The sequence below is a fragment of the Drosophila sechellia genome, unplaced genomic scaffold, assembly GCF_004382195.2.
Source record: "Drosophila sechellia strain sech25 unplaced genomic scaffold, ASM438219v1 U_34, whole genome shotgun sequence".
NCBI classification, from domain to species: Eukaryota; Metazoa; Arthropoda; class Insecta; order Diptera; family Drosophilidae; genus Drosophila; species Drosophila sechellia.
This window is the reverse complement of record NW_022611287.1, coordinates 10,425-26,534: the sequence shown is the minus strand read 5'-3', so window position 1 is coordinate 26,534 and position 16,110 is coordinate 10,425. Positions and strand designations below refer to the sequence as shown.

The 16,110-nt window shown below is 35.7% G+C and overlaps 2 non-coding genes and 1 pseudogene across 2 annotated transcripts; all 3 read right to left on the bottom strand.

The window, feature by feature from the left end:
• Positions 1-4,558: 4,558 nt before the first annotated feature.
• Positions 4,559-10,828, bottom strand: LOC116803236 (annotated as a pseudogene).
• Positions 10,829-11,222: 394 nt separating this feature from the next.
• On the bottom strand, positions 11,223-11,401 carry LOC116803237. Its single transcript, XR_004363491.1, has one exon. It is a non-coding gene; the product is annotated as a 5.8S ribosomal RNA (ribosomal RNA).
• A 687-nt stretch (positions 11,402-12,088) lies between these two features.
• LOC116803238 lies at positions 12,089-14,083 on the bottom strand. The gene has a single exon (XR_004363492.1). It is a non-coding gene; the product is annotated as a small subunit ribosomal RNA (ribosomal RNA).
• Between the last annotated feature and the right edge of the window lie 2,027 nt (positions 14,084-16,110).

Genomic DNA, 16,110 nt, shown 5'->3' with positions numbered 1-16,110 from the left:
CATTTAATATATAATTTTATATTTCTTTCATAAGAATCCATATTTGTATTATACCGTAACGATATAATAATCCAACTATACGGCAGGTAATAAATTAATATTTGCCTGCCTCCAAAAATTAACGATAATATATGGAAACGATTTGTTATTCTATATATAATAGAAACTTGACTTTTGTTTCAACGATATTATCTAAAAAGCGTATATTCCTATTATCCGCGGAGCCAAGTCCCGTGTTCTATAGAACTGAGAAACAAATTTGTACGGATAATAATATACTTTATTTTATGTAACCAATATAAACATAATCCGAAATAAATATTTCGAATAATGCGGGAGGTCGGCAACCACTGCCTACCTATAGTAGTTTTGAACCCGCTGTCCTCAAAGCGGGTATTTTCAATTCCGTTTGCCACCCAACATACGGTCTATTCTCTTATATATTAAGAGATTATAGGAACATTTCATTTTTTTTCCATTATTCATATATAATATGATTATTTTTTTTTTATACATATAATAAATATTAATTTTTATATGTTTATTATTTAATTTACTCATATAATTGCCAAATTCATATGAATACATAAGTTTTGAACAATATGAGAGGTCGGCAACCACTGCCTACCTATAGTAGTTTTTGAACCCTCTGTCGTAATTCCGGTCGTTTACACTACTATACCCTCTCACTATAATGGCTTTTCTCTATAATACTAAGAGAATATGGGAATATCTCAGCATTTTTTCCCATATACATATAATAATTAACCATTTTCATATGTATATTATTTAATTTAATCATATAATTGCCAAAATCATATGAATACATAAGTTTTGAACAATATGAGAGGTCGGCAACCACTGCCTACCTATAGTAGTTTTTGAACCCTCTGTCGTAATTCCGGTCGTTTACACTACTATACCCTCTCACTATAATGGATTTTCTCTATAATACTAAGAGAATGTGGGAATATTTCAGCATTTTTTCCCTTATACATATAATAATTAATCATTTTCATATGTATATTATTTAATTTACTCATACAATTGCCAAAATCATATGAATACATAAGTTTTGAACAATATGAGAGGTCGGCAACCACTGCCTACCTATAGTAGTTTTTGAACCCTCTGTCGTAATTCCGGTCGTTTACACTACTATACCCTCTCACTTAAATGGCTTTTCTCTATAATACTAAGAGAATATGGGAATATCTCAGCATTTTTTCCCATATACATATAATAATTAACCATTTTCATATGTATATTATTTAATTTAATCATATAATTGCCAAAATCATATGAATACATAAGTTTTGAACAATATGAGAGGTCGGCAACCACTGCCTACCTATAGTAGTTTTTGAACCCTCTGTCGTAATTCCGGTCGTTTACACTACTATACCCTCTCACTATAATGGATTTTCTCTATAATACTAAGAGAATGTGGGAATATTTCAGCATTTTTTCCCTTATACATATAATAATTAATCATTTTCATATGTATATTATTTAATTTACTCATACAATTGCCAAAATCATATGAATACATAAGTTTTGAACAATATGAGAGGTCGGCAACCACTGCCTACCTATAGTAGTTTTTGAACCCTCTGTCGTAATTCCGGTGGTTTACACTACTATACCCTCTCACTTAAATGGCTTTTCTCTATAATACTAAGAGAATATGGGAATATCTCTGCATTTTTTCCCATATACATATAATAATTAATCATTTTCGTATGTATATTATTTAATTTACTCATACAATTGCCAAAATCATATGAATACATAAGTTTTGAACAATATGAGAGGTCGGCAACCACTGCCTACCTATAGTAGTTTTTGAACCCTCTGTCGTAATTCCGGTCGTTTACACTACTATACCCTCTCACTTAAATGGCTTTTCTCTATAATACTAAGAGAATATGGGAATATCTCTGCATTTTTTCCCATATACATATAATAATTAACCATTTTCATATGTATATTATTTAATTTAATCATATAATTGCCAAAATCATATGAATACATAAGTTTTGAACAATATGAGAGGTCGGCAACCACTGCCTACCTATAGTAGTTTTTGAACCCTCTGTCGTAATTCCGGTCGTTTACACTACTATACCCTCTCACTATAATGGATTTTCTCTATAATACTAAGAGAATGTGGGAATATTTCAGCATTTTTTCCCTTATACATATAATAATTAATCATTTTCATATGTATATTATTTAATTTACTCATATAATTGCCAAATTCATATGAATACATAAGTTTTGAACAATATGAGAGGTCGGCAACCACTGCCTACCTATAGTAGTTTTTGAACCCTCTGTCGTAATTCCGGTCGTTTACACTACTATACCCTCTCACTATAATGGATTTTCTCTATAATACTAAGAGAATGTGGGAATATTTCAGCATTTTTTCCCTTATACATATAATAATTAATCATTTTCATATGTATATTATTTAATTTACTCATACAATTGCCAAAATCATATGAATACATAAGTTTTGAACAATATGAGAGGTCGGCAACCACTGCCTACCTATAGTAGTTTTTGAACCCTCTGTCGTAATTCCGGTCGTTTACACTACTATACCCTCTCACTTAAATGGCTTTTCTCTATAATACTAAGAGAATATGGGAATATCTTAGCATTTTTTCCCATATACATATAATAATTAACCATTTTCATATGTATATTTTTTAATTTACTCATATAATTGCCAAAATCATATAAATACATAAGTTTGAACAATATCAGAGGTCGGCAACGGTCTTTCCTCTATAATACTAAGATAATATGGGAATATTTCATCATTTTTTCCCTTATACATATAATAATTAATCATTTTCATATGTATATTATTTAATTTACTCGTATAATTGTCAAAATCCTATGAACACATAAGAGAATACAATATGAGAGGTCGGCGCAACCATAATATAGTAGTTGATGACGAGGTGTTTGGCAACTTGACACAATCCATTAAAGTCTTTATATTAATTATATGAAAGGGACAATATCATATGCGTCACTAAATTGATGACGAGGTGTTTGGCAACTTGATACAATTCTTTAAAGTCTTTATATCAAAAATTATATGATAGGGACAATATCATATGCGTCACTAAATTGATGACGAGGTGTTTGGCAACTTGACACAATTCATTAGAGTCTGTATATTAATTATATGATAGGGACAATATCATATGCGTCACTAAATTGATGACGAGGTGTTTGGCAACTTGATACAATTCTTTAAAGTCTTTATATCAAAAATTATATAATAAGGACAATATCATATGCGTCACTAAATTGATGACGAGGTGTTTGGCAACTTGACACAATCCATTAAAGTCTTTATATTAATTATATGATAGGGACAATATCATATGCGTCACTAAATTGATGACGAGGTGTTTGGCAACTTGATACAATTCTTTAAAGTCTTTATATCAAAAATTATATGATAGGGACAATATCATATGCGTCACTAAATTGATGACGAGGTGTTTGGCAACTTGACACAATTCATTAAAGTCTGTATATTAATTATATGATAGGGACAATATCATATGCGTCACTAAATTGATGACGAGGTGTTTGGCAACTTGATACAATTCTTTAAAGTCTTTATATCAAAAATTATATGATAAGGACAATATCATATGCGTCACTAAATTGATGACGAGGTGTTTGGCAACTTGACACAATCCATTAAAGTCTTTATATTAATTATATGATAGGGACAATATCATATGCGTCACTAAATTGATGACGAGGTGTTTGGCAACTTGATACAATTCTTTAAAGTCTTTATATCAAAAATTATATGATAAGGACAATATCATATGCGTCACTAAATTGATGACGAGGTGTTTGGCAACTTGACACAATTCATTAAAGTCTTTATATTAATTATATGATAGGGACAATATCATATGCGTCACTAAATTGATGACGAGGTGTTTGGCAACTTGACACAATCCATTAAAGTCTTTATATTAATTATATGATAGGGACAATATCATATGCGTCACTAAATTGATGACGAGGTGTTTGGCAACTTGATTCAATTCTTTAAAGTCTTTATATCAAAAATTATATGATAAGGACAATATCATATGCGTCACTAAATTGATGACGAGGTGTTTGGCAACTTGACACAATTCATTAAAGTCTGTATATTAATTATATGATAGGGACAATATCATATGCGTCACTAAATTGATGACGAGGTGTTTGGCAACTTGATACAATTCTTTAAAGTCTTTATATCAAAAATTATATGATAGGGACAATATCATATGCGTCACTAAATTGATGACGAGGTGTTTGGCAACTTGACACAATTCATTAAAGTCTTTATATTAATTATATGATAGGGACAATATCATATGCGTCACTAAATTGATGACGAGGTGTTTGGCAACTTGACACAATCCATTAAAGTCTTTATATTAATTATATGATAGGGACAATATCATATGCGTCACTAAATTGATGACGAGGTGTTTGGCTACAGGAAAAAATCATTTATTTATCGAATCATCAAGCAAAGGATAAGCTTCAGTGGATCGCAGTATGGCAGCTGCTCAACCACTTACAACACCTTGCCTGTTACAAAAGTCGTTTACAATTGATTCTAGGCTTTGTCATTGTATTAAATAATGCTTTTATATGTAACTAGCGCGGCATCAGGTGATCGAAGATCCTCCTAATTTACTATGTTACAAATTACATTGGCATCACATCCATTGTCGTTTATAAAATAAATTATAAACTTTAAATGGTTTAGAAGCCATACAATGCAAATTGCCCCTTATTTATCATTGCAGTCCAGCACGGATACGACCTTAGAGGCGTTCAGGCATAATCCAACGGACGTAGCGTCATACCACTGTTCGCTCGAACAAGTATTGTGCCATTGGTCCGTACCTGCGGTTCCTCTCGTACTACGCAGGAATGCTGTCGCAACAACGTTTTGTCATTAGTAGGGTAAAACTAACCTGTCTCACGACGGTCTAAACCCAGCTCACGTTCCCTTGCATGGGTGAACAATCCAACGCTTGGTGAATTTTGCTTCACAATGATAGGAAGAGCCGACATCGAAGGATCAAAAAGCGACGTCGCTATGAACGCTTGGCCGCCACAAGCCAGTTATCCCTATGGTAACTTTTCTGACACCTCTTGTTAAAAACTCTTTAAACCAAAAGGATCGATAGGCCGAGCTTTTGCTGTCCCTGTGTGTACTGAACACCGAGATCAAGTCAGCATTTGCCCTTTTGCTCTATGTGTGGTTTCTGTCCGCACTGAGCTGGCCTTGGGACACCTCCGTTATTATTTGAGAGATGTACCGCCCCAGTCAAACTCCCTACCTGGCAATGTCCTTGAATTGGATCATACCTGAGTAATTGGAGTTATACCAAATTTTCAAATCAAAAATACATAAATGCATCGTTTTATTAAAGAATTTGTTTGCGATTATATAACAAACTCGTGATACTTTGATCAAGAAGCTTGCATCAAAACCCAATACCATAAGATATAATAAATATATCCGTATAATGGCTAGGAAATGATACACGTTCCATTTAATCAAGTAAGTAAGGAAACAATAAGAGTAGTGGTATTTCATTGACGATACCAAACCGAGGTCTAATATCTCCCACTTATTCTACACCTCTTATGTCTCCTTACACTGCCAGATTAGAGTCAAGCTCAAAAGGGTCTTCTTTCCCCGCTAATTATTCCAAGCCCGTTCCCTTGGCTGTGGTTTCGCTAGATAGTAGATAGGGACAGTAGGAATCTCGTTAATCCATTCATGCGCGTCACTAATTAGATGACGAGGCATTTGGCTATTTTTTTTTTTTTTTTTTTGATCGCGGAGGTATGGAAATCTATCGAAAGATACTAGGTCTGTCAACACTTCAGTTTCCTAGCATGCACGATTCATTGCTCTATCTGAACCGAAGTTCCGCAACGCCTACGTACTAAAACCATCCTCATAGCCAATTTATATATTACCATTATTTGCGATGTTTATGCCTTTATTGATGTTATGCCAAGACAGCAAGCAAATGTTTTGAACCAAACGTTTTAGCTAAGTCCAATCTCGGGAAAACCCGCTCAGGTACATGAACTGTTTAAAACAACCGAGACTGCCTCTCATAACCTGGACGCTAATGATATGACTATCATATTTGCTGAGGAGACCCTTCGCTATCAATCTTTTAACGGATTGACCACTCCAGATCCCCCTCCAGTTCAGGGTGGCAGAATGGAATTCAATGTCACCTGCGGCTTCGAATCTGCGACGCAACTCAGTTCGTATGTCCGGTCTGTCGTATCTATTGATTTTGCGCTGGTGTGCATCATCCATAGAGTGTCCGTCTGTCACAATTTGTATGTCGATCACATCAATGTGATTTTGTCGTAGTGCCACCAGGTCTGGTTTATTAAGACCGGATTCGCACTGCAGACTTGGTTCAACAATGACTACGCAGCCTCTCTCCTCAAGTCCCCGCTTGATTCGATTTACTACGCAGTTGTGTCTAGCTATGCGCCTCCCATGCGATCGGTAACATTTTTGCATAATATGGTTTGTTGTTTCGGGAGCGTCACATCCTGCACGACACTGTCGTTCCAATTCGTGCCTTCCCCTTGTAGTACGAGACTTCGTGGGTAGGGCATTTATCCGCAGACGAATACCGTCTATATATTCCTTTCCTGTTAGTAAACGCGTGGGTTGATTAACCCACCCGTGTTGCGGGCCCCAATGGCCTGCTTCACGGAGTCCGCTACCATCAACTGAGAGGTACAATTTGTTCGCCCAATATTTTTCTATTGCCGGACGCGATAACAATTCATTTTGTTCTGCTAATAATCTATCTCGGGCCCGTTGTTTTTCTGCTTCGAGGAAAGAGCTGGCTACCTCGTTTTGCGTGAGGTGAGGCCATTTAATATTACTCAAACGTCTTAGCCTTAACATTGGAGCTACCCATCTAAGTGATGGAATTCCGAGACCTCCACTTTTTGGGGGTGCGTGAATGAATGCTATCGGTATATCCAGCGGAAGATTTAGCCATCTTCGCACATAGTATCGTATTAGTTTGTCAGTTTTTCGTAGGATGCCTATCGCCACACTCCCAAGGGCTAACTTGTGATAGAGCTGTGGGATAAGGACAGTCCTAAGGGCGAACATCCTCTGTTGTGGTTTGAGGGGGGCCTTTGTCAATCTTTGTAGCTTCGGACCAATGTCCTCGGCCGGATTGCATCGAACCCTCCCGGTTGCAGTGAAGTTGATGCCTAAGTACTTCCACTCGTCCGTTCGCTTCAATGATGGAATCTCCCTTGAGCCTACGTAAAAGCTCTGTGCCTCTAGCACGGTACACTTCTGTTTCGGCTGGCCCTTAATGCCAACGGTAAAACATTTGTCGGCATTAAGTTTGAGGCCGACGAGAGATAGAAAATCCAACGTTCTGTCCAACAATACTTGAAGTCCCATTCGAGTTTCAGCAAATAGTACCAAATCATCTGCAAACGCGGCCGCGTTAGTAATGGCATTTCCGACTCTGGCACCAATTTCGCTGGGTAGGTTTCTAAGTAACCTGTCCATTACCAAGTTAAATAGAATAGGAGACAAAGGGTCACCCTGCTTCACTCCTCTAGCAGGGACGAATTCCTCTGAACTCCAACCGTCCCCATTGAGACTGGTACCGCCACCCTCGTACGTATTCTGTACGTAGTCAACGAAGCCCTTTGGCGCACCATAAGCACGTAAGGTGTCATATATAGATGCATGCGATAAAGAATCGAATGCCTTGCTTACATCTAAATTTGCAATGTAGCAAGATCTAAAGTGCTTATGGCTATGCCTCAAGACTAAGTCAACTATCGTCGCGTTATCGGCACATCCGTCGGTAGGTAAGAAGCCCCGCTGGCGCGGGTCCCAATTGATTGATGAGTTCAACCGGGTTGCCAATATTGCATTTAGCTGTCTTACCAGGACTGAAGGCACCGATATTGGACGAAAGTCTTGCGGTCGCTTCGCCGTCACCGTCTTCGGGATGAAGACGGTTCTGGCCAGTCGGATAGAGTGTGGTAGATTGCCGCACCATAGAATTAGGTTCATTATTCGCAACATAATACCTGACGGCACCTCCTCTCTCTTAAGAGAGTCATAGTTACTCCCGCCGTTGACCCGCGCTTACTTGAATTTCTTCACTTTGACATTCAGAGCACTGGGCAGAAATCACATTGTGTCAACACCCGCTAGGGCCATCACAATGCTTTGTTTTAATTAGACAGTCGGATTCCCCAAGTCCGTGCCAGTTCTGAATTGATTGTTAATTGATAATCGTTATAATTGATAAGAACTAATTGGTTTAACCCAAATAGTATTCTTAAAAATTTTAGCAAGAAAGTTCCACAATTGGCTACGTAACTAAACTATCCGGGGAACAAGTAACTAACATAAATGCTAGAAACTCTATTTACCCAGAACGAGCACATAAACCATGTTATTGTTTCCCAATCAAGCCCGACTATCTCAATCTTCAGAGCCAATCCTTATCCCGAAGTTACGGATCTAATTTGCCGACTTCCCTTACCTACATTATTCTATCGACTAGAGACTCTTCACCTTGGAGACCAGCTGCGGATATTGGTACGGCCTGTTGAGAAGTTTGCGTGTCCCCACCATAAATTTTCAAGGTCCGAGGAGAAAATATCGACACAACAGTATATGTCATGCTCTTCTAGCCCATCTACCATATCTCTCTGCGAAAGACTTCCATGGTAGTACGGCTATAAAACAGAAAAGAAAACTCTTCCGATATCTCTCGACGGCTTCTTTATGGTCGTTCCTGTTGCCAGGATGAGCACGAGGCCCATATTTAATAACAAACGGATACTCAACAGGTTACGGAATTGGAACCGTATTCCCTTTCGTTCAAAATTATTCAAGTGTATTATATTCGCTTTGTTTATATAGTTAGGCATTTTTGTTTTACTTGAAAATTTTCGGCTTTCGCCTTGAACTTAGGACCGACTAACTCGTGATCAACCACTGTTCACACGAAACCCTTCTCCACTTCAGTCCTCCAAGGTCTCATTCGATTATTTGCTACTACCACCAAGATCTGTACCAATGGCAGCTCCATGCAGGCTTACGCCAAACACTTCTACGCATACCATTGTACCTTCCTACTCACTAAAGTTTCAAAATTTATATCACAAGTAATATAAATCATCTACTTTAGCGGTAATGTATAGGTATACAACTTAAGCGCCATCCATTTTAAGGGCTAGTTGCTTCGGCAGGTGAGTTGTTACACACTCCTTAGCGGATTTCGACTTCCATGATCACCGTCCTGCTGTTTTAAGCAACCAACGCCTTTCATGGTATCTGCATGAGTTGTTAATTTGGGCACCGTAACATTACGTTTGGTTCATCCCACAGCGCCAGTTCTGCTTACCAAAAGTGGCCCACTGGGCACATTATATCATAACCTTGAACTTCATATCAAGAAAGTTAAGGTTCTTACCCATTTAAAGTTTGAGAATAGGTTAAGATCGTTTCGACCCTAAGGCCTCTAATCATTCGCTTTACCAGATAAGATTATTTTATATAATATTAAAATGCACCAGCTATCCTGAGGGAAACTTCGGAAGGAACCAGCTACTAGATGGTTCGATTGGTCTTTCGCCCCTATACTCAATTCTGACAATCGATTTGCACGTCAGAACTGTTTCGGTCTTCCATCAGGGTTTCCCCTGACTTCAACCTGATCAAGTATAGTTCACCATCTTTCGGGTCACAGCATATATGCTCAAGGTACGTTCCAGTTAGAGGCATAAATAATATAAATATACATTATACATAACTATATAGAACGCCCCGGGATTGTGTTAATTAGCTATAAATAGCTAAAAAACTAATCCCATTATTAGTCAAGTTAATTACGCTATTAGGTTTACATCCCAATAACTTGCACATATGTTAGACTCCTTGGTCCGTGTTTCAAGACGGGTCCCGAAGGTATCCTGAATCTTTCGCATTGTTAATCATACAAGAGCATATAATAAACACAAAAATCAATGATAATTATGCCATTATATAATTCCGAAAAATTAACGCTCTGTAATAATATAAATCTATCAGCACTTTATCAAATTAATAACATTTATTCTGTGTTAAAATGCAAGCAATTTAATTGGAATAAACTATAAGTTATATTTTATGATAAATTTGGGATATGCTAATAGATTACAATGTCCTTATATGGAAAAAATGCACATTATTCTTAATAATATTATTTAAATATTACAATTTTAATGATGAATTTTCCATAACGGATATTCAGGTTCATCGGGCTTAACCTCTAAGCAGTTTCACGTACTGTTTAACTCTCTATTCAGAGTTCTTTTCAACTTTCCCTCACGGTACTTGTTTACTATCGGTCTCATGGTTATATTTAGTTTTAGATGGAGTTTACCACCCACTTAGTGCTGCACTATCAAGCAACACGACTCTTTGGAAACATCATCTAGCAATCATTAACGTTATACGGGCCTGGCACCCTCTATGGGTAAATGGCCTCATTTAAGAAGGACTTAAATCATTAATTTCTCATACTAGAATATTGACGCTCCATACACTGCATCTCACATTTGCCATATAGACAAAGTGACTTAGTGCTGAACTGTTTTCTTTTCGCTCGCCGCTACTAAGAAAATCCTTGTTAGTTTCTTTTCCTCCCCTAATTAATATGCTTAAATTCAGGGGGTAGTCCCATATGAGTTGAGGTTGTATATATAACTATATTTTGCCATAAATTCTTTATATATAAATGATAAAACAATCAATTAAATTCGTTATAAATAGTTCCAATAGTTCTTGTAAGCAAAGTCATTTTTATCCATTTAACGAACCAACGAAGAATAATAACAAAACCAAGATTTTTCTTTTTCCGAATCATTAATAAGAGACAATTCTAGATGAAAAATATTTCAATTTTTTATGCTAGACATTTCTCAGTATTATTTGATTGAAAAAGAAAATATTTCTCTTCGTTTTTCACATTCAAATGTGAGATAATGTTTTTCATTTCTTTTTTAATATTATGAATAAAATCATTATTTAATCCAATAATATACCATATGCTTATAAAAAATTTATAAACAACTTAATTAGCATAGTCTTACAACCCTCAACCATATGTAGTCCAAGCAGCACTATAAAATTAATTAAAGTACATAACAGCATGGACTGCGATATGCGTTCAAAATGTCGATGTTCATGTGTCCTGCAGTTCACACGATGACGCACAGTTTGCTGCGTTCTTCATCGACCCATGAGCCGAGTGATCCACCGCTTAGAGTTTTATAATTCAATTTTATATAATGTCAATATTGTTTTTATTGAAAGAAATTAAAAATACACCATTTTACTGGCATATATCAATTCCTTCAATAAATTTATTTTTATACCTAAAATAAATGTTGCGAAATGTCTTAGTTTCATATAAGCATTATGTATCATAATAATCTGGTTATGGTTTGCTATTTTGGGTGACACATACTGCAAAATTTATATAAAACATTAACCTGATGGATGACAGGTACAAACATTGTATATTTTAGGTTGTTGCATTAGCCAACGTATGCTCATAACATAGATGAACAATACATATTCGCAACGCGTGTATATTATGGTCCATATACACACACACTTATTTTGATTACCACACATTCAAAATTATTTTTATTTTAATTCGACTTCTACTTTCGAATTTAGTTTAGTTTCTTCGATTTCCATTTTCGAGAATTTGTTTTTATAGGAAACGCCGTTGTTGTAGTAAGTACTGCCACAAATACGCACAGCAACATTAATAATGTTAAAGTCTTTTTATGAGGTTGCCAAGCCCCACATATAAAATAAAAGCCATCTTCATTTTATTTTGACTTTAACTTTTGATTCCGTGGAATCATTTTGTAATATTTTTATTTTGGTAAATTGTATTTATTTGTATTATAACAAATATTTATTAACGATAAGGATATTATACAATAATGATCCTTCCGCAGGTTCACCTACGGAAACCTTGTTACGACTTTTACTTCCTCTAAATAATCAAGTTCGGTCAACTTTTGCGAAACAACCGTAACACGCAAGGCGTCACAGTGATCACGTCCGGAGACCTCACTAAATAATTCAATCGGTAGTAGCGACGGGCGGTGTGTACAAAGGGCAGGGACGTAATCAATGCGAGTTAATGACTCACACTTACTGGGAATTCCAAGTTCATGTGAACAGTTTCAGTTCACAATCCCAAGCATGAAAGTGGTTCAGCGGTTTACCCGGACCTCTCGGTCTAGGAAATACACGTTGATACTTTCATTGTAGCGCGCGTGCAGCCCAGGACATCTAAGGGCATCACAGACCTGTTATTGCTCAATCTCATTATTGCTAGACGCAATTTGTCCATTTAAGAAGCTAGTGTCCTTATAATGGGACAAACCAACAGGTACGGCTCCACTTACATAAACACATTCAAACACAATAAACATTTTACTGCCACCATGAATGAAGGCTACATAAGCTTCAGCACCATAATCCTGAAGATATCTATTTAATATATTTGAGTCTCGTTCGTTATCGGAATTAACCAGACAAATCACTCCACGAACTAAGAACGGCCATGCACCACCACCCATAGATTCGAGAAAGAGCTATCAATCTGTCTTACACACTTATGTTCGGACCTGGTAAGTTTTCCCGTGTTGAGTCAAATTAAGCCGCAGGCTCCACTCCTGGTGGTGCCCTTCCGTCAATTCCTTTAAGTTTCAGCTTTGCAACCATACTTCCCCCGGAGCCCAAAAGCTTTGGTTTCCCGGGAAGCGACTGAGAGAGCCATAAAAGTAGCTACACCCAATTGCTAGCTGGCATCGTTTATGGTTAGAACTAGGGCGGTATCTGATCGCCTTCGAACCTCTAACTTTCGTTCTTGATTAATGAAAACATCTTTGGCAAATGCTTTCGCTTAAGTTAGTCTTACGACGGTCCAAGAATTTCACCTCTCGCGTCGTAATACTAATGCCCCCAAACTGCTTCTATTAATCATTACCTCTTGATCTGAAAACCAATGAAAGCAGAACAGAGGTCTTATTTCATTATCCCATGCACAGAATATTCAGGCATTTGAAGCCTGCTTTAAGCACTCTAATTTGTTCAAAGTAATAGTACCGGCCCACAATAACACTCGTTTAAGAGCACTAGTGCAGGTTTTTAAATAGGAGGAACATATGAAAAAATACAAGTATTTAATCACATATAAGAACTCCACCGGTAATACGCTTACATACATAAAGGTATAGTACTAACCACAATTGTAAGTTGTACTACCCGTATGAAGCACAAGTTCAACTACGAACGTTTTAACCGCAACAACTTTAATATACGCTATTGGAGCTGGAATTACCGCGGCTGCTGGCACCAGACTTGCCCTCCAATTGGTCCTTGTTAAAGGATTTAAAGTGTACTCATTCCAATTACAGGGCCTCGGATATGAGTCCTGTATTGTTATTTTTCGTCACTACCTCCCCGAGCTGGGAGTGGGTAATTTACGCGCCTGCTGCCTTCCTTAGATGTGGTAGCCGTTTCTCAGGCTCCCTCTCCGGAATCGAACCCTGATTCCCCGTTACCCGTTGCAACCATGGTAGTCCTAGATACTACCATCAAAAGTTGATAGGGCAGACATTTGAAAGATCTGTCGTCGGTACAAGACCATACGATCTGCATGTTATCTAGAGTTCAACCAATATAACGATCTTGCGATCGCTTGGTTTTAGCCTAATAAAAGCACATGTCCCATAAGGTTCATGTTTTAATTGCATGTATTAGCTCTAGAATTACCACAGTTATCCAAGTAACTGTTAACGATCTAAGGAACCATAACTGATATAATGAGCCTTTTGCGGTTTCACTTTTAATTCGTGTGTACTTAGACATGCATGGCTTAATCTTTGAGACAAGCATATAACTACTGGCAGGATCAACCAGAATAATGTTTTTCCTTCATATTCCATTCATATTTTTTGAATCGAAATAAGCAATATAATAGATATATAGATTTTTCACTTTATATAATTCCATGATTTTTATTATATTGAATAAAATTCAATATTTCGCCTTTGGGTAAAATTTTAAATATATAAATATAAGTAAAAAATCTATTCGATTACGGCCATTTTTATATAGCATTCGTAATCCATATTTTCATTTTTAATTTATACTTGTTTTACCAATATAACAAGAATTTCATATAATTATTGTAATATATATGTTTCTATAATTTTATCTTTTTATATATACATATTTCATTATAAAATATCATTTTATTTCCAACATACATAATTATTGTATCCACACATGTACAATTTTTGTTTAACCAATATAAATATTAAGTTAAATCATTTGCATTTTGAAGATAAATTTAAAATTTATCTCTTTTCATATATCTCTCTGGTAATATATAACATAAAACCAAGCGCATATGATAATATTTCCACATTTAATATATAATTTTATATTTCTTTCATAAGAATCCATATTTGTATTATACCGTAACGATATAATAATCCAACTATACGGCAGGTAATAAATTAATATTTGCCTGCCTCCAAAAATTAACGATAATATATGGAAACGATTTGTTATTCTATATATAATAGAAACTTGACTTTTGTTTCAACGATATTATCTAAAAAGCGTATATTCCTATTATCCGCGGAGCCAAGTCCCGTGTTCTATAGAACTGAGAAACAAATTTGTACGGATAATAATATACTTTATTTTATGTAACCAATATAAACATAATCCGAAATAAATATTTCGAATAATGCGGGAGGTCGGCAACCACTGCCTACCTATAGTAGTTTTTGAACCCGCTGTCCTCAAAGCGGGTATTTTCAATTCCGTTTGCCACCCAACATACGGTCTATTCTCTTATATATTAAGAGATTATAGGAACATTTCATTTTTTTTCCATTATTCATATATAATATGATTATTTTTTTTTTATACATATAATAAATATTAATTTTTATATGTTTATTATTTAATTTACTCATATAATTGCCAAATTCATATGAATACATAAGTTTTGAACAATATGAGAGGTCGGCAACCACTGCCTACCTATAGTAGTTTTTGAACCCTCTGTCGTAATTCCGGTCGTTTACACTACTATACCCTCTCACTATAATGGCTTTTCTCTATAATACTAAGAGAATATGGGAATATCTCAGCATTTTTTCCCATATACATATAATAATTAACCATTTTCATATGTATATTATTTAATTTAATCATATAATTGCCAAAATCATATGAATACATAAGTTTTGAACAATATGAGAGGTCGGCAACCACTGCCTACCTATAGTAGTTTTTGAACCCTCTGTCGTAATTCCGGTCGTTTACACTACTATACCCTCTCACTATAATGGATTTTCTCTATAATACTAAGAGAATGTGGGAATATTTCAGCATTTTTTCCCTTATACATATAATAATTAATCATTTTCATATGTATATTATTTAATTTACTCATACAATTGCCAAAATCATATGAATACATAAGTTTTGAACAATATGAGAGGTCGGCAACCACTGCCTACCTATAGTAGTTTTTGAACCCTCTGTCGTAATTCCGGTCGTTTACACTACTATACCCTCTCACTTAAATGGCTTTTCTCTATAATACTAAGAGAATATGGGAATATCTCAGCATTTTTTCCCATATACATATAATAATTAACCATTTTCATATGTATATTATTTAATTTAATCATATAATTGCCAAAATCATATGAATACATAAGTTTTGAACAATATGAGAGGTCGGCAACCACTGCCTACCTATAGTAGTTTTTGAACCCTCTGTCGTAATTCCGGTCGTTTACACTACTATACCCTCTCACTATAATGGATTTTCTCTATAATACTAAGAGAATGTGGGAATATTTCAGCATTTTTTCCCTTATACATATAATAATTAATCATTTTCATATGTATATTATTTAATTTAC